Raw genomic sequence first — 19570 nt, 5'->3', positions numbered from 1 at the left:
CACAAGTACTCCAAGTGCTACTGGGTGAACCAGATACTGGATCCATGAAGCAGAATGGTGGCAGGAGCCAAGGTAACAGCACTGCCCCACCCTCCCCTTCCTCAGCCCAAGGGAAATGATTAGCTCTTGCCTTTGCTTCAATCTGCAGACAGATGTTTCATTTGACCATAGACAAATGAGCCTCCCAATGCAAAGCCACACAGAGCCCAGCTCCAGAGCGCCCCCTAGAGAGCCAGGCTCTGTACCTCATGTGCAAACTTCCAAGAGAGGGACACTGAGTAGCAGCAGGGCACGTAGGGAGTTCTTGTTTGTAAATTTCATGTTTATTTTAACATTTTAATCATAGTTTGTAATGATATCTCATTGTGGATTTAATTTTTATTTCTTTAAAGGCTAATTACATTGAACATCTTTTCACATGCCTGTTTGTATAAGCAACAACTATTCTGCTCATATTTTTTGCTTGGTTTCTAATTGAAGTTTCAGTGCTAAATTTTGAGGATATTTTTAAAAAAATATTATTTATGTAGTGCTGTTTTGAATTAAATGTTTATTTGACCCAAAAGTCATATGTTAAAGATTAATGTGGTTATATTTGGAAGGTGAGGCCTGAGAATAGACTGCATTATTGCCCTTGTGAGAAGAGACAAAGAGAATCTGCTCTAGTGAGCTCATTCTCCTACCTGATGTGCTTTCTCTCTCTCTCCTCCTCTCTCCCCTCACTCTTTCCCTCTCCCCCTCTCTTTCTCTCTCTCCTTATCTCCCTCTCTCCTTCTCTCATGCACACAAAGGAATGGCCATGTGAGGCCCCAGTGAGAAGAGTAGACTCATAAAAGGTTTTGGAAGTCATCTCAGCTCCAAAGACTAACTTCCCCCAAGAAGAACTGTCCAATGGTGAGCCCTGCTGGCTCACATAATCCTGCCACATGATTCTTACCCACCAATCAGACTAGCCCTGCTGGCTCACCTGATCCTTACCCATCAAACTGACTAGCCCTGCTGGCTCACCTGATCCTTACCCACCAATCAAAAAGCACCCCATGCCAACTGTCAAACCACCCCTGGCTCTATAACATGCAGAGATATTCCTCAATAAACAGGCATTTTCTCCAATGGCAAGCCTTGATCATTCTTTCAAAAGGAATCAGAAATATCTCTGCCTTTTCCATTTTCTGAAGGAGATTGTGTATAATTTGTGTTAAATCTATTTAAAATGTTAGGTTGAATTCCCCACTGATACTACAATGGCTTGAAAATTTCTTTTACTTGAGTTTTAAAATTATGAATTAAATGTCCTTAATAATTATAGGACAATTTAAGTGATCTATTTCCTGTTGGATGAGTTGTCATGGTCTCTGTCATGTAAGGAAAGGCTCCATTTCATCTAAGCTGTGAAGTCCGCCTGTTGCGGCAGCATACCTGCCTTCCCAATGGCTGTGAGCTCTGCAGCTACCCTTTACATCCGGGATACAGGAGATTGCTATCTTTACTTTTTATTTTTGTTAGTTATACTAGAGATTTAGCAATGATTTATTTTTCCCCAGGGTAGTTTGTATTAAAGAATCAGAATTTGATTAATTATATTTGTTATCTTCTTTTTTAAAAATTTTAATACCTGCTCTTTATTATCTCTTTCCTTTTTCTGGCTTCTGGTTTATTTTTATCTTCTTTTTCAAGTTTTTTTTTTTAAACTAGATATTTAGAACGTTAATTGGAGCTTTATTTTTCTCTTCCAATGATGGCACTTTAGTTCCACAAGTTTCCCTCTCAGAGATGCATTAGTTGCAGCCCACATATTTTGACATATTGTATTTTTATTTCTACTCAGTTCTATGTAATTTTTTTTCTCCTATGAGTCCTATTTGATCCATGGATATTTAGAAGTATCTTGTTTGATTTTAAATTATTTGAATTTAGCTGATTGTGTCCTTCTGGTGGGGTTCCACAGGTCTGAAAGTTCCAAGGATTTTCTGAAAATTGACATTTAAATCTCCAGGCTTGATTAGATTCAAATTCAATTGTGTGTATACATGGTGTGTTTTTTTCTCTCGTGTGTGTGTGTGTGTGTGTGTGTGTGTGTGTGTGCAAGATTAAGTCACATTTAGAAGAACACATCTGGCTGCTTCTTACTGATTCTTGCCTAAATCCATTAATTTCTCAGGTGTTGTAAAATAATGGTATTCTAATTCCATCATTCTTTTTCATTGATTAACCAAAACATTCCTAAAGAGAATTTTTCGTCATTAACTATTTGGTTATCTTAGATAGTCTAAAAGAGATCTTTCTCTTTTTTTTTTCCCCAAAACATTCCATTTTGTGGATACACTGTAAATTATCTAACAAGTTACCCATTAATGAACATATGTATATCTCCACTCATTTTTTATCAACAGTAATTCTGCCTTGAATAGCCTTCTCTGAACCACTTTTCTGTTTTCATTCTTGGTTCTGGCTTGGGGTTGTAGAAGTGTTTTCCAGGGCAAAGATTAGTACATGGTGAACTTCAGGATATAGCCCAGCTCCTCTGATTGAGACAGGCCATTGTGCATTTCAGGGAGGACCATTCTAGGGGAAGATTCCTGGGAAAGACGTAGTTTGGACACAAGTGATAGAGAAATGGAGAAGAAAGGGAAGGAGGAGTGATGAGAGGGAAAACTGGAGGAGTTCAAGGATGGCCCTCAAGAGGAAGATTTACCCCAATAATTTTCAAAAGAATAAGGAATTTCTAGGAAGGTATATTTAAAAAATAGTGCAACAAAAGGAAATAGAAATTTAACAGAAGACTGATTGTAACTATTATCCAAACACGGGCTTAATGGGCAAACTTTCATGAAAGGCTTTTTGCACCTGTTGTGCCCTCTTAGATCAATCCCTGCAGGCAGAAGGAGAATCTTCAAAGAACAGCGGGTAAGTGATTTGCTAAAAATCCTGCAGATAATTGATTAATTGTACTGGCCTTTAACTACTAAAATGGAAGTGATTTTTCAGAGTAGCATGTGAGCGTATTTCCATTTATTTATTTTAAATAAAATGCTGGGATTTGCCATTGAAGCTCTGGGAGAAGTTTGACATGGTGGGTTGTTCCCTTGCACTACCTGTAGACGGCACAAGTAATGCCCCAAGTTCATTGTCAAGTAAAAGAAACCCCCTTTTTAGGCACTGACAAGTAAAATACATACTCCTCCTCGGATCAGCAGTACAGAATCATAATTATATTAGTAAAACACAGTTCACCTCAATGATTTCTATTATCAGTCTCCAGTTGCTGAATAAAAAGCAAAATATTAAGAAGCTGGAAACATATTCTGCCTAGATCATTATGATTTTTCTCCCTTTACTTTATGTACAGATTGCTTACTACCATGGTGTTTATCTGAGAACAAAGAGTATAATTTCAATACACATAATAATTTTCTGTGCTGCTAAAACAACTTCCTACAAAAATCCACACTTTAGAACAATCCCTGTTTATTATCTTCAAGTTCTTTTGTTCAGAAGTCCAGTGAGTTTTGCTGGATCTCTGCTGATGATGCTTCAGCCCCAAGTGAAGAGTTCTGGAGGTCGTGGGGGAGGGTTCAGGTCTGCACCCACTCAGGCTGTTGGCAGGATCCATGCCTGGTCACCTGAGCTACCTTGGCCTTGCTGGCTGGGGGCAGAGGCAGTTCTCAGCTGTGCCATCCCCCCACTTGAGACCCCCCTTTCTCCATCTTCAACCCCCTCCAAAATGGGTGCCATTCTCTTACTCTGGATCTCTTTGTCTTATCCCTTCTACTCTCCTCTCGTATCTCCGACTCCAGCCTGAGAAATTTTTCTGCTTTTAAGGATTCAATGCCTTTAATGACTCAAGGTTACACTGGACTTAACAGGGTAATTCAGGAGACTAGTCCTCATGTGTTAAGGTCTAATTCTATGAAGCCCCTTCCTGGAGATACAGAAGTTCCATGTTTAAGTGAACAACCAGGGGATGAAAACCTTGGGGGGGTCTGTAAAGCTAAGCACGCCATGTTCCAAACTTTTCCTTCAGTTTTTCTTCTCAATTACTAGGAATGTCAGGGTCTAGAATAGGACTCATTCATTGTGTGTGGTCAAAATAATTAAGCAATTCACTCAACCATCAAATATTGATTGAAGTACCCACTGAACGCACAGCTCGAGATAGTGTCCTCACAAAGTCTAAGAACAACAAAGGTGCCTCACTTTAGGAACTTGATTATTAACAGTGAGACTTACATGAGAAAACAAATAAAAAACCAAGTGGGAAGATAGAGTGAGAAATGATGCCAGCTGGTGAGACATGCAGGGCACCCACCTCCTCCTTTACATGACATGGTGTGAAAAGCTCCTTGGATAACACAAAGAAGAATAGAGACCTGGTCTGGGGAGGTCATGCACACCTGTAGTTCCTGCTATTCGGGAGGCTGAGGCAGGACAATGATTTGAGTCTAGAAGTTCAAGGTCAGCCTGGGCAACATGGTAATAACCTGTCTCAAAAAATAATGTGGGTGCTGGGACGTCCTTTAGTGATAGAGCTGCTTAGCATATAGGAGGCACTGGGTTCAATCCCTGGCCCCAAACAGAACAATGCAAAAGAACAGAGACCTGAAAGAGTGAATAAAGAAACCACATGGAATCAAGGGACATGGGCTTTTTAGAATGAGCAAAAAGCAAAATTCAAGTTCCTAGACAGGAAGGCCCCTGGGCTGGGGGTGGGGGCAGGACAAAGCCCATGGGGAGATCAAGGGTGAAAGCGAGAAATAATGTCCGAAATGTCCTGGGCGCAGAAGCAGGAGTACAGCATGGGAAACTTTTCAGTGCTATAAATAAGGTCCACCATGTACTGGACATTTGCTGTTAACAGACATGCTTTTCAATTAACTGAAGCTGAGGAAAATAAAACTCCCATTGCTCAACTACAGCGTGCCTTCAGCAAGCACCCACGGCATGTCTATGCACAGATCCAGGCACAAGCCACACTTTGATATCTACCCTACCATTTATAACATTCTGTAATTACATATTCCCCAATCGCTTAGTGGAAAACTAATCAGAAAGCTCATTTCTCTTACAAATATTCAGTTTATAATTTTCTTATGGTCCTGAATCTCTCCTGTTTAATAAATATTGGATGGATAATTGAATGATAAGTGAATAAGAGGGATGAATGGATGAAGAAAAGAAAGAATAAATAATAAATTTAAAGGAGGATATCACTTATGCAAAGTTATGAGACCCAGTGAAATAAGTTCTGTACAATAGCATCAAACAGGGAGAATGAAAACGTAGCCTCGTGGCTCTAGGCAACCATGCAGTGATAAGGTCATAATGACCAGGTCTCAAGGTTGTCCAATTAATGATATTAATTAATTGGGTACTAATTAATTAATTAAGTCATTAATTAATGATATCCCAAGGTGAATCCCCATCTCTTGTTCTAGATTAGCTGGTTAAAAAAACATGATTTTTAGCTTTCAATGGGTTATATAAAACAGCTGATGTGATTCCTGTATAACTTCAAATCTTGTATTTACTAGCATCCTAGGCCATCATTAATTTTAATATAAAAGTAAAGAGTTTCTAAGTCACAAAGCTGCCAAACTTTGGAATTTGATTCTCTAAAGACTCAGTCTTATTATCTATTCAATGGAGATAATAATACTGCTTACATCCTAGGATACTGTGAGGTTTAGATTAACTGATGTACCATGTCAGCCTTTGACTCCACAGATGCTTAGCATAGGGCTTGGCCTGTGTCAGAGTTTGTGTAGACCAGTGGCTATGCTCACTGACAGAGTTAGAAGGATTAAAACATAAAAATCAGAATTGTTCCAAGCATCCCTACATTTCTAGTTTCACATTCACCACTGTGATTTTGTTTCAGTAGAATCTGCAATGGTTATATAAAATATATATAAATGTAGAAAAACTTTTGTTGGCTTTCTCAAGTATTAAAAATAACTTTTGCTCAAAAATGTCTCCTAGAGATATAGATTCACTCACCTGTGTTTATGAAAACTTTTTTTTGCATGTATGTTTATTGGGTTATGGTTTACAATTACAAAATCCTGAAGATAGTTTAAATATTCTCCAGTAGAAGAATGACATGAGTTATTGAATATTCCTGGCTTACAACAGTGGAATGCATTACAATCCTTATTTCACATATGAAGCACAATTTTTCATATCTCTGTAAATAAAGTATGTTCGTCAATTTATGCCATTATACATGTACTTGTTTTTTTATTAAAATTCTTAATACACATAAAACACTAAGAATAATGAGGTAAAGAAATGTGAAGACAATGGAACATTACTCAGCATTAAAAGAGAATAAAATCATGGCATTTGCAGGTAAATGGATGATGTTGGAGAATACAATGCTAAGTGAAGTAAGGGGCCAAATGTTTTCTTTGATATGAGGATGCTGACTCATAATGGGGCTGGGGGGCAAAGGAAGAGTGCAGGAACTTTAGATAGGGCAAAGGGGAAGGAGGCAAAAGGAGGGAACAAGGGGTACGATGGTGGAATGAGTTAGACATCATTAACCTAAGTACATGTATAAGACACGAATGGTGTGAAAATACTTTGTGTATAATCAGTGACTGGAAAAATTGTGCTCTATATGTGTAATGTGAAATGAATTGCATTCTGCCATCATGTATAACAAATTCGAATAAATATTTGAAATGCAAAAAAAGGAAAAAAAAATTAAAAAAAATAAGGGCTGGGGATGTGGCTCAGTGTTTAAGTACCACAGGGTTTAACCTTCCATACCAAAAAAAAAAAAAAATGAATAAAAGAACTGATGAAGAAAGGAGGCCTAAAGAAAGTAAGTGCTAGGTCCAAAGTTGTGGACTCAGATTGGAATGTACCCACTCTCACTAGATTGAGGCCCTTGCCATTCTGATGGTATGTTCAGTCTGGTCATTGATCATATGTTTTACATTATTTACTCCCCTTTATTTTGATTTTAAAATTACTGTCTGTCCATTTTTTTGACTGTATGTGAAGTGATTTTGGCTATGATCTGTCCTACTCATAATACCTTGTAGTTCTTGCTGGATAGAGTCCCTTAATCCCAGATTCTTTTGGGAGATATTTTCTATTACCTGAAACCAACATGTATTTGAGTCAAAGACTTGAGGGTTTGCTACTGGTAATTAAGTTTGAGGAAATTATCTCATGGTTTTGTCATAGAAAAATGCAAATGATCTTTACCATGTAGAGAAGATGTAAAGATCAAATTAAGCATTAAATGCAGTGGGTTGGACATATAATATGTCATGGCTAAATAGTAATTGTCATGATCATGCTGTCATTAACATAGACCAAGTATGTTAGTATCTTTCTATGATGTTAGAATTTATTCAATAACAATAAACTCATAGGCTGTAGCACCTTTAAAAATGTGAAGATATTAAATGAAGTCTAATCTCCTTGAAATTGAAGCACATGAAAATTTATTCCTGTTTGTGTTAAGACTCATGATGCACACAAACTTAACTTTATGTATGCTATGGAGAGAATATGGCAATAATAATTTGCTCTTGAGAACAGGACCAAGGATTTGAAGACTAGACTGAAAATCAAACAAACAAGCAAACAAAAGACAATAGAATATTTTACTATACATATACACTGTTGGGCATTTAAAAATATTTATAGTACTTATTTAATTAATAATTACTCCACAAATCAGGTAAAACATTAAAGCTGTTAAAAAATCAGATAAAAAGTTGTTTTTTCAATAGTTTCATTTTTATTTCAATTTTGGTTGACTCTAGGGCAACATTAATCTATGAATATAAAGGTAGTGCACTATAGAAACAACTCCTGTTTTATTTCCAACATAATAATATTGGAACTGCAGACAAACCTGGGATCATTTGAATTTGCTTGCCCAGACACTAAAATTGTTAGGAAATGCCTTACAGAAGTTAGTCCGACAATTTTAACTCTTCAGAGAGACTGAGAGTGAAGCAGTTTATTTAGGGATTCACTAGCCTTATTGGCTTTCTGTGGGTGATTTTAATTTAGAGGGATTCTTACAAGAGGAAAGATTGCAAACCCCATTTATCAAAGATCAGCAGTGATTAATGGCTGGGAGGCAACTTAGTGGGGAAGAGAGTAACCAGTCCTTGGACACCAAAACATCCAATGGAAATTGAACTTACATGCTGGGTAAAATTCTATTATCTTAAGATATTGTTTATTCAACTAGTTAAACAAGAATAACCCAAGAATCCCTAATATTACTGGAACAAGTCATAAAACTTCAATACAAATACAGGTGAGACATGGATCCCATTGAAATATACACAATAAAGATTTGCTTTTGAGTTATATTATCTTTTATAATATAAATATATTTATATATTTAATATAAACAACTCTTTTATGATACACTTTATAAAAAAATAAAGCCTTTTAAGCCATTTAAAATTGACTGTATTACCCAAAACTCAACTGAATTATTGCCACAAGTAAACTTCTGAAATTTTTTTCCATGCTATAGGGATCAAATCCAGGGGTGTTCTACATTGAGTGACATCCCCATCCATTTTTATTTTATTTGGAGACACAGTCTCCTCAAGTTGCAAAGTTGGCCTTGAATTTGCAATGGAGCCTACTGCCTCAGTCTGTCAAGTAGCTGGGGTTACAGGCATGTGTTACCACATGTAGCTCACTATCCATAAACATCTTATTGCTAAATGCAAAGATTTAATGTCTATTCAATGTTTCATTCAATTTTCTGGAGAGTTGTCACCATGGATAGCATACTGGTCACTCACTTTTTTCAGGAATATCTGTCTGCTCTTGCTGAGACTTCTTTGCAGGAAGTTCTTTCCATAGGCACCTGAATGGCTGTAGGCCTCTTCTCCTCTCCTGCTCAGACTTTTGTTAACATCATCCTTCTTAGACACACAGTCCACTACCCGCTTGCTTCTCGAGGCTGCACCTGTAATTAGATGGTGTCCATGAGCATCAATCCTCCCTGTCTGGGTGCTTGCAAACCACCTCTCCAAATCTAAACAGGTGCTGACCCCCAATGTTTCAAAAATCAGTTTCACCGTTTTCTCCATTCCACATTCTCCACTCCCATCCTCTCTTCTGGTGTCCTTATCAGAGTCAATGTATTTGATCTACTCAGTCACTTAAGTGAACAATAGGAACATTGTCCTTTATCCCAGTGTTTCCAAGCTTTTGAGACTATCAGCACTACCAGTACTATGTACTAAATGTAAATTTTGCTTATCTTCTTATTTAACAAATTTGAGGCTGGGTAAGAATCAGTGAATTAAAGCCTTTTTCACTTGGTCTTTATGATTGAACAGTTCAGACAAATGCCTTTCTTCATTCCTCCCAATTAAATCAATTGCAAAATTGTATAGTATTCTGATATCTGAATAACTCTTGATTCCATCCAGTTTTCACCCCACTAAAGGAACTTAGATTAGGCCACCACCCTCTTTTGCTTTCTCAGTCACCAAATGTCTCACTAGCTTGTGTCTTTTGCACTCTGCCCATTTGTCATTCCAAACTCCTATTCTTACTCACTGCCATCTCCTTAGGACCCCTCTGCCTAATTTTCTTCCACATACCAGTGGCATAGCAGTTTCTAGGTCAATTCTTCTTATTCCCCAGGTCTGGAATAAGTGGCTCTAAGTGTGCACTCAAGTCCTATGTTTTCACTGGGACCAGATGAGGCTACCTTTTGTACATTATTCATGTCTGTTAACAGAGCTGAAGAACTGCAAAGGCAAGGGGTCATGTCATCTCTGGGACCTACTTCAGTGCCTGGCACATTGTCACAGGCTTGCCACACCAGTTGACTGGATTAATCAAAGAGATTATGCACTGGAATTACTAACATGCAAAGCTATGGTGTAAGGTATCAGTTCATTGACTGATTAATGAACACAGGCTATTGCTGCAAAGTTAAAGGTCAAATCAGTAAAAAATAGAGGAGTTTGGAGAGGACACAGAAATGACCAGTACTAACATATATGGACACTACATCAAAATGATAAAAGACTGACTCTCAACTAGCATAAAATCTGTGTAATCTTGTGAGTAAAGAGCTCCTGAAAAGCTCCTGGAAGGGCATCTAGCTCAGATTCACAAATTTGTTTTACTTATGATAACTGCTATTAAAATTAATCAAACGTGCTATGTAAATGCCCCTTAAACATATTTAGATTTTGAAAATTGCCATTAAACAGATGAGAAAATAATGGAAGTGCACTTTCAGCATAATTGTCATTAGCAAAGCTAATTGTTTGTGTTCATTTAAATGCTAAGCGTATTCACTTGCAGTGCAGTCTTTCTAGCTCAGACCAGAAAAAAAGAAAAAAAGAGAGACAAGCAGTAGGCAAGCTAAAGCACTGTCATGCTGTAAATTTTGCAGGAATAAAAACAAAATGAGAAAAGATCTCTCCACGGGGGAAATATTTCCAAACTCATTTTAAGAGGCCAGAATTGCCCCAGTACCAAAGCTGGGGGTGTGGGGAATGAGGAAAGAGAACCAGTCCCTGAATAAACACACCTGCAGAAAACCCTAAATAAATGCTGACAAACCAAATTCAGGAACTAATCTAAAAGGTTATGCATCAGGATCAAGTGAGATTTATCTCTATTATGCAAGGGTAGTTTAACATATGCAAATCAAACTATGTGACATATCACATTAACAGAATGGGAGATCAAAACTACCTGATCATCTCAATAGATGCAGAAAAAGCATTTTGCAAAGCTAAGCATCCACTCATGGTAAAAACTCAAAATAGGAATTTAAACAGAAAATTTCTTCACACAATAAAGAACATTTATAAAAAACTCACAATTAACATCATAGTCAATGGGAAAAAATGAAAGTTATTTTCTCTAAGACCTGGTACAAGGCAAGGGTGCCCAACACTTCTGTTCAACATAGTAGCAGAAGTACCAGAAAGAGGAATCTGATAAGAAAAAGAAATAGAAAGCATGCAAACAGAGACTGAGGAAGGAAAATTATCTATTTGCAGATGACACATCCTTATACATAGGAAACCCTAAATATTTAACAAAAAAATTAGAGTTAATTAACAGATTTGATATAGTTGCATGCTAAAAACCCCATCATAGAAATCAGTTGTTTCTATACATTAACAGTGATTTATCTAACAGGGTAATCAAGAAAACCAACCCACTTATGATAGCATTAACAATGATAAAATACTTATAAGCTAAAGAATAATGCTATATGACTAAACACAGAAAATTATGAATATTTGAGGAAGTGAAAGATCCACACACTGAAAACTATGAAATATTTATGAAAGAAAATAAATGAGAGACACATTAATGAAAATATATTCTTATTCATGAATGAGAAGTCAATATTGTTAAAATATCTATAATACTCAAAGCAATGTACACATTTAACACAATCCCCATCAAGAGAAAAAGAAATGAAGAAAAACATTTCTCAATTTCAAATTACATTACAAAACCATAGTAACTGAAGCATCATGATTCAGACCTACAGGCCAATGAGACAGAGTGCAGAGTTCAGAAATGAATCCAGGCCTGCATGGCCAATGAAGATTTCATAAGGACACCAATAATACACAATGGAAAAAGGACAGACTCTTTGATGCATGATTCTTGGAAAACTGAATACCCATATGGAAAAGAATGAAATTGGACACTTCGATCACACCTAAAAATCAAGTAAAACTAGATTAACACTAACAAGTAAAATTTAATAAAACTCCTAGAAGAAAATACAGCGGATCATTTTCATGGAATAGGTCTCTGCAAAACTTGTTGGGTATGACACCAAAAGTTTGAAGCTAAAATAAACAAGACTACAACTTTTATGCACAGCAGAGAAAACAATCTAGAAAATGAAAAGGCAACATATGATTAGAAGAAAATATTTACAAATCATACATCTGATAAAGGGTTAATATCCAAAACACATAGCAAACTCACACAACTCAATATAACATAAGTAAATGAACAAATAAATAAAATAATTACAAAATGGACAAAAACCTGAGGAACTATTTTTTTTCCAATAAAGACATACAAATGGCCAAAAGATGAATGAAAAAGAACTCAATGAGGCTAGTATTTTGCATTTGAGGAAAATGCAAGTCAAAACCAAAATGACTATCAGCTCACAACCCTTGGATTAGCTACTGCCAAAGACAAAAAGTAGCATGTATTGGCGAAGGTACAGGAAAGGAAAGCCATGGTACCCTGTTGGTGGAAGTGTGCACTGGTAAAGCTATTAATGGAGAATGATACACAGGTTCCTCAAAAATAAAAAGAAAACTATAACTACCATATAATCCAGCTGTCTGTCTTCTATATGTGTACTCTACATACATGAGATTAGTGCCTCACAGGGATAATCTGCACCCCTATGTTCATTGAAGCATCAGCCCTAATAGGTCAAGAAGGGAAATAACCCAAGTGTCCATCACAGATGATTAGATAAAGAAAGATTAGTATATATACACAATGTAACATCACCAGCCTTTAACAAGAAGCTACCATTTATGACAACGTGGAGAACCTTCATGCTGAGTTAAATAAACAGCACACAGCAAGAAACATACTGCTCACTCTGACTTACTATATGTGCAATCTAAAATAGGCTTCACACATGAAAATAATACACATCACAAATTTCAGGAGGAGAGGAAAAAAGTAAACAAGCAATAACTAAAGTAAAAGTACAAATACATTTTCTAAACTAAAAAGAGAGCAGTAATTCCTTGAGTCCTCACATCTAAAACAAGGATTGATGAGAATTCAGTGGTGATGAGGTTGGAGAGGGAGGGTTAACCAGAGCAGGAGAAGGCTGGATGTGGGCATGCTGGCTCAGCTGTAGCAAGCACGTGGGACTCTTTTCCTAGTGGGATAGGAAGAAGCGCTTCAAGGAAGACAATCAAGCCTAAAGCAGTGTGACATATATTCTCTTCTGGCAAAATTCATAAAAGAGATGGTTATTGAGATGAATCCAAATAAAATCCCTGAATTCCTAAATCTCAAGATAAGAATAAGGAGAATGCTGGAAACGACAAATAGCAAAGGAGAATGCTCATTTCTGAGTTTGGGATTAAATGCCACATGTAGTCTTTGTACTATTCTGTCCTTTCTAAATTTTCCACAGTGTGCACAGAGTGCTTTTTTAATCAGAGTAAACAAAACTATGCTACTTTTTAAAAAAAGTCAAACCAGCTCATACCTATTAGCCACTTGCACCCAAGTTTTCCCTTAACTGTTATGCTATTATATTAGAGCTATTTGTTAACAACATTTCATTCTGAAAAGAACACATGAATAGGCATTTAATTGCATAGGGGATTTGTACTGAAACTATTTTAATAAATCAAGTTTGGAACATCTGCAAACATTTGTACCTAAACTGCATATTTGAAGGAACAAAACCAAAAAGCACAAAAGCTCTGAATCAAAATAAAGATGAAATATTTCAACACAAAACTGCTGCCAAAATCACAGTAGAAAATCATTGTTGTTTTGTACACAATTCTGAATTGTTTAATGAAGTTCTGATTGTCTTTGATGCAAAGTAGCAAAGTTCTTCAGAGAGAAAAGCAATGTTTTTCTTTAGTTTACAGCCAGTGAGAAAAATCATAGAAATCAAGGAAAATAATATCGAATGCAATGTTCTTTGGTTTTCTTATTCCAAGAGATGTTTGGTTTACTCTCACAACAAGATACATTTTCACCATTGTCAAAAACAACAGAACTCATTTAAGCTGACACAACCTTAAAACACCCCAGAGAAGCCGCCTATTACCTATAATGGGTAGAAAATGAGTCATCAAATGCCCTATTCCCAGAAATGGATTTGAAGGTGGAGGAGCAAGTATTTCTTCTCAGGTATTTATCAGAGTCTATAATGATACACTTTCTTAATTGGTAATTAGTTTTTGTTTCTTTCCAGTTCTGTTTCTTGACCATTTATTGGGTAAACTAATAAATTGTGGGCAAAAGAAAAACAATGTGCTTGCTCCACAAAAACTCCTGTAACATTGCTAATAGCTTTCATTTTGAAAGTATGGTTTGGTAATGTCAATACATCAAGATACAGAAATCAATGGTATTGCTCATAAGATTAGCAATAGTGACTATCAACACCGATCAGCTGATGAAGCAATAAACAAAACTGGTACTTCCATGTGATGTGATGTCACTCAGCCCTAAGAAGAAAAGAAGTGATAATACATGCTTGCATAAGAATATAAAAGAAACTCAAAAACATAATTAAAAGTAAAAGAAGCCAGACACTAAAACTGAAGGCCTGCCTGACTTGGAATGGATGGAGAACTAATTACTTCTAGAGCTTCTTAGAACCAATAGCCAAACTTCTTATGAACTTTTGATTCAAAAACTGCTGCTAAAATTGGGGGTGAGTTGCTAGTTGTGGCATTTTTCTTGATAACAAAATATTTTAAAAATATTAAATATGTAAGTATCAAATACATAAATTTAATTTATATTTATTGGATAAAATAAATACACAAAGAAATTTAGAATTGTCTTTGTGTGTGTAAAATATTTCTTACAGAAAAAGAAAGATGCAGAAAAATTTGCAGATTGAAATTAACATGTTCACACTGCTATTATGATCATGTGCCACATTGCAATGTCTGGGTCAATCATGATCCAGGTAGGGCCATAAGATCATCATGGAACTGTAAAATTTCTGTCACCTAGTGACTCTGTAGCCATCACAAGGTCACAGCACAAAATATTGCTCATGTTGTGGTAGTGCTCAAGGTAACAGACCTACTGTGCTGTCAGTCATACAAGAGCACAATACATAAAGCATAATAAAAAACACTTGATAATGACAACAAATAACTATGCTACTGGCTAATGTATTTACTATGCATGTTGTCATTATTTTAGAGAGTACCTCTTCTGCTTACATTAAAATGTCGACCATCATCCTCACTTTGGCAGCACATATACTAAAATTGAAATGATACAGAGAAGATTACATGGGCCCTGCACAAGGATGACATGCAAATTTGTAAAGTATTCCACGTTTTTAATTAAAGAAACAATAAATAAATAGAAGAAATACTAGTAGTGTAGAGAAAGGGGAATAGGGGGAAGAAGGAGGGAAGGAGAGGAAGCACTGGGGACTGAAGTGGAGCAAATCACGTTCCATGCATATATGAGTAGGTCAAAACACTATTATGGTAAATATTATGCACTAATAGACACATTTTAAAAAATGTATACTGTAAGACATTCTGCAAGCTCTGATGGTGGTGCCTTATACATTCCATGTGTATTGCATCTCTTGATGGCATCACTTTCTCTTGTGCTTTATACAATCTCATGTTGTTTTGTTCATCATGGCCCTAGGAACAGTAGGCCATGCCATACAGACTAATTAGCTTAGGCATGTAGTAGGCCACACCATTTAGGTTTTGGAAAGTGCAGAGTATCATGTCCATGTGTGGACAAGTTCACTTAACAACACGTCTCAGAGTGTATCCACGTTGTTAAGCAAAATGTGTGTGTACATACATAAAATGTTTTTAGAAAGATAAGTAATTTACTGACATAAACATTATGTCTTTACTACACATTGTGTCATTATTATTCTAAACAGGAATAGCAGATTTATAACTTTCTTGTCTGATGAATGTCTCTCTCTCAGCTTGAGCAATAAAAACTCAAAATATTTGCTAGCAAGAGGTGGTGGACTCAGTTTGGGTCAGGTAGTAGAACAGTAAGAAACTTAAATCACGGACATGGAGAGAGGAGATCTGTAGAAGAGCTCTGGCCATATACTCTTCACACATTTCTATCTGACTTCTAAATTACATGTATGCAGGGGAAAAGAGTCTGGCAATATTGAATGCACTAGGAAACATGAATCCCCTATACATCTACATGTATTCTTCAACTTCCACAAAATTCAAGCAACAAAAGTGTAAAATATTTAACTTCAAATCATTGGTTGACTACTAATTATATAGAAAAACTAAGGAAATAATAAACAAACAAGAAAATAAATGAAAAATTTTCATAGATAAGAAAAGTACTTTTTTAAGACAGAATGCAAAGTTGTAACAATGTGCTCTCTGTAATACATAGTTCAAAACCAAAAATTTTTGAGAATTTAGAGATGCAGGAAAATGTTTTATCTGCTTTGGAAATAAGAAAGCAATAGAAAATGATTCTAAGGGGGACCACATATTAGCTAGAGCAAATATTTCTGTGCACATGATACAGATATGTTACAAGGAACATGTTAAGGTAATCTAAGAGATATATTCAAATAATGAATAAATGAAAAATTGTGAGAGAGAAATGAAAACTACAAAAAAAGACAACAATGGAAAAATTAGATCTAAAAAATGCAGTAATTAAATTGAAAAATATATCAGATGAACTCGAGGGCATATTTAATAGAGAAGAAATAGTAGGAAATCAAATTAAGAATAAGAGAAAATTATAGTTCAAATAATAGAAATATTGAAAAAAATGGAAAGCCTCAGAGACACATAGGATAATATTAAACACCACAACGTACATATAATTGGAGTCCAAAAAGATATAGAGGAAGTACATACAATTATTGAAAAAGATAATAGTGAGAAAATATCCCAAAATATTTTCATCACAAAATATTACCCTACATGTTCAGGAAGTTGAGTAAAATCTGGTCAGGAAAAGCATCCAAATTATCACCTAGACACATACTCAAGATGCTAAATCTCATTTGAGATAAATAGAAAAAAAGTAGAAATCTTTAAAGTGACAAGGAAACAAAAATTAAATACATGTATCAATCCTAAATGTATATTGCTAAGTGAAAGATGCCTGTCTAGAAAGACAATTTGAAACCTCTCAGAAAAGACAAAACTATTGCGAAGATAATAAAAACTATGGATTGCCAAGCATTCAGAGGATGGATGAATAGGCTGCCTACAGGCAATGTTTTATGGCAATGAATGTAGTCTGTATGATACTGCAGTTTCACACTCATGGCACTATGCAGTTGAAAGGCAGGGGGATCACAAGTTCCAGGCCACCTGGCTAATTTAGAGAGATCCTCAGCAAATTAGTGAAATCCTACTCTCACTTCAAAATAAAAGAGATAAAATAAAAATGGCTGGGGATATGGCTCAGTTTTAAAGTGCCTCTAGGTTCAATCCCTAATATCAAAAAAAAAAAAGAAAGAAAGAGCAAACCTTAATGTATGCAAATCCAAAAATCACTAGGTAGGGCTGGGCTCAGTGGTGCTACAAAAAGGGCCTGGGGACTGGGGATGTGGATCAGTGGCTCAGTGCCCCAGGATTCAATTTCTGGTACAAAAAAAAATAATTTGGGAGGAAAAGAGATCCAGGATGAAATTATAAATTAACAAGCTAACTGTGGCATAAATATATGAAACAACTCATTGATGTGAGGGAAATGTGCTATCCTATGTAACTGTGGAAATGAATAAAGTCTATAAGACCAAAGAAAAGAGGAACTGTATATAAGCACTGCAGTCCAATATAGTGCATGTATTAATGACTGTGATGTTATCATATATAAAAGCTGAAATTCAACAAATAAGTATATGGATGGTGGATTTGGGGTTACATTTTTCAGTGCCAGGTAAGCAAAAGGAAGTCACTGTAATGTCCCATGAATTAATTAATTAGAGTAGAAGAAAACGATATGAACTCACATTTAGCTTAATTTAGATACAGTTACATAAAAAAGTTTATAGATCTGTGTCTCTACATACATTAGTATATACACTTTTCCTTGTTCTTCAAGCTGAAAATATTGACACCCAGGAACACTGAGCACATCTAGTGTCTATGCTGAGTAGGACACTCTCTCCTACAAGGCATGTGGTGGATGGTAGGTAGATGTTTATGATTATCTAGAATCCAGTTTGCCTTTTATGGTTAGAACAACCTAATTGTATCTGATATACCACAGTAATGATCTATGTGTTTTAAGTAGCATCGTGTGATTTAACTAAGCCAATAAGAACCAATGATCCTCTAGCCTACAACTTTGTTGGAACTATAAGGAGCTAGTAAGCTAGTAGTTTACACAGCTGGAGCTGACAGTGGCCATCTCCTCTACAACTTAGGAAGCCCAGGGTTTATATTGTTAATATGACACAGATGAAAATGAGGAAGAGAAGACAATAGGAGACTTACTGACATTGTTGAGCTGCTAGATCTCAGTAGTCCTGCAGTGAACATTGCTTTTGAAATTTAAAATCTTATTGACCAATATTCCCTGATTTTTTTTCATTAGAACAATTTGAAATAATTTTGTCATTGATAGGTAAGTGGTCTTATTGATACAAGTAGTTACTGGAGCAAGGACTCAGGGAGAAAGCAAAGACACAGTGCATAGATTAAATCAGGGGAGCCAGTGACCAGACTGGGTTCAAGATCAAGATAAATTTTAAATGGTCAATGAGAGGAGAACTGTGTAACAGGGCAGGTGGCCAGCCTGAAAGACAGATCAAATTAACTGGAACTGTTTAGCTTCTGCTATGTGAGCATCCAGTGATAAGTTCACTCTGAAGACATGAAATCAGACAGAACATTTTGATTCCTCTCACTTAATGGATAAAGAACTAGGGAATGATCTCTATTTGTCCCAAATGAAGCAGGACTGGAACTGAAGCCATCAAAGAAAGCCAATACTTTCTCCTTTTATGGCACAGCATGGAGGAAATACCATGACTTTTAAACAGATTTTTCCATTGGAAAGGCGTTAACTGAAATCAGATTGTGTTTATCTATACTGAAAGAAGTTAATTTACTAACCACCACTATTTACCACTCTAATAACATGTGGTTGGGGCAAATTAAATCTGAAAATATACTTACATTGACATTACCAGTCCCAAATGCCAAAGAGAACCAACTTAAGAGAACCAATTGTTTGTTCTTCCTTCACAACAAGGAAAGGATGCCAGTTCATAGTTGGAAGGGTAACTGGCCATACTCAGGACCCTTTCTTTTTTTAAAGACAAACAACCAACCAGTTATTATCTTCATCATCAGTGTTAAGGTATTTAAGCTCTTGATCCACTGGCATCATAGTCAGGATACCAAGTCAGATTTATTTTATATACATCAAGCTTCTGTTTGCAGCAAAAGTGTTATAATTATGCTTTTGGAAGATAATTTATTAGCTGAAGTTTCCAATGCTTCAAAATATTAGCATCATGTTAAGATTCATTTTACTTTTTCTAACTACCTTTTATTATATTATGAATTTATATTGGGATTCAAATTTAATTAGCACCTGAAACAGGAATATCCAACAATGATTTATAAGTTAAATGTTATCTGCTACTGAACAGAAAACCTGCTTTAATATTTGGGGAACTCAGACATCTTTTATTTGATTTCTTTTATTTAAAATTCAGCTGTGCTGGGGAGGTTTTCATCACTGTGACAACATGACTGAGAAAAACAACTAATGATTCCTTTTGGGTCATGGTTTCAGACATTTCAGTCCCTGGTCACTTGGTCCCACCTCTTTGACGGGAGGCAAGACTGAATGT

General features: G+C 36.0%; 1 long non-coding RNA gene and 1 other non-coding gene across 4 annotated transcripts in view; one reads left to right on the top strand and one right to left on the bottom strand.

Moving 5' to 3' along the window:
- Nucleotides 1-19570, bottom strand: part of LOC144374752 (uncharacterized) — a 58938-nt gene that overhangs the window by 25376 nt on the left and 13992 nt on the right. For all 3 annotated transcript variants that reach the window (XR_013434067.1, XR_013434066.1, XR_013434065.1), the window contains exon 2: nucleotides 8790-8956. This is a non-coding gene — a long non-coding RNA (uncharacterized LOC144374752). The remainder of the gene's footprint in view (nucleotides 1-8789; nucleotides 8957-19570) is intronic.
- LOC144374754 (U6 spliceosomal RNA) lies at nucleotides 14967-15072 on the top strand. Its single transcript, XR_013434069.1, has one exon. It is a non-coding gene; the product is annotated as a U6 spliceosomal RNA (small nuclear RNA).

Source organism: Ictidomys tridecemlineatus, unplaced genomic scaffold (genome assembly GCF_052094955.1).
Source record: "Ictidomys tridecemlineatus isolate mIctTri1 unplaced genomic scaffold, mIctTri1.hap1 Scaffold_85, whole genome shotgun sequence".
Classification (NCBI taxonomy): domain Eukaryota; kingdom Metazoa; phylum Chordata; class Mammalia; order Rodentia; family Sciuridae; genus Ictidomys; species Ictidomys tridecemlineatus.
This window is presented reverse-complemented; position numbering and strand designations above follow the sequence as displayed.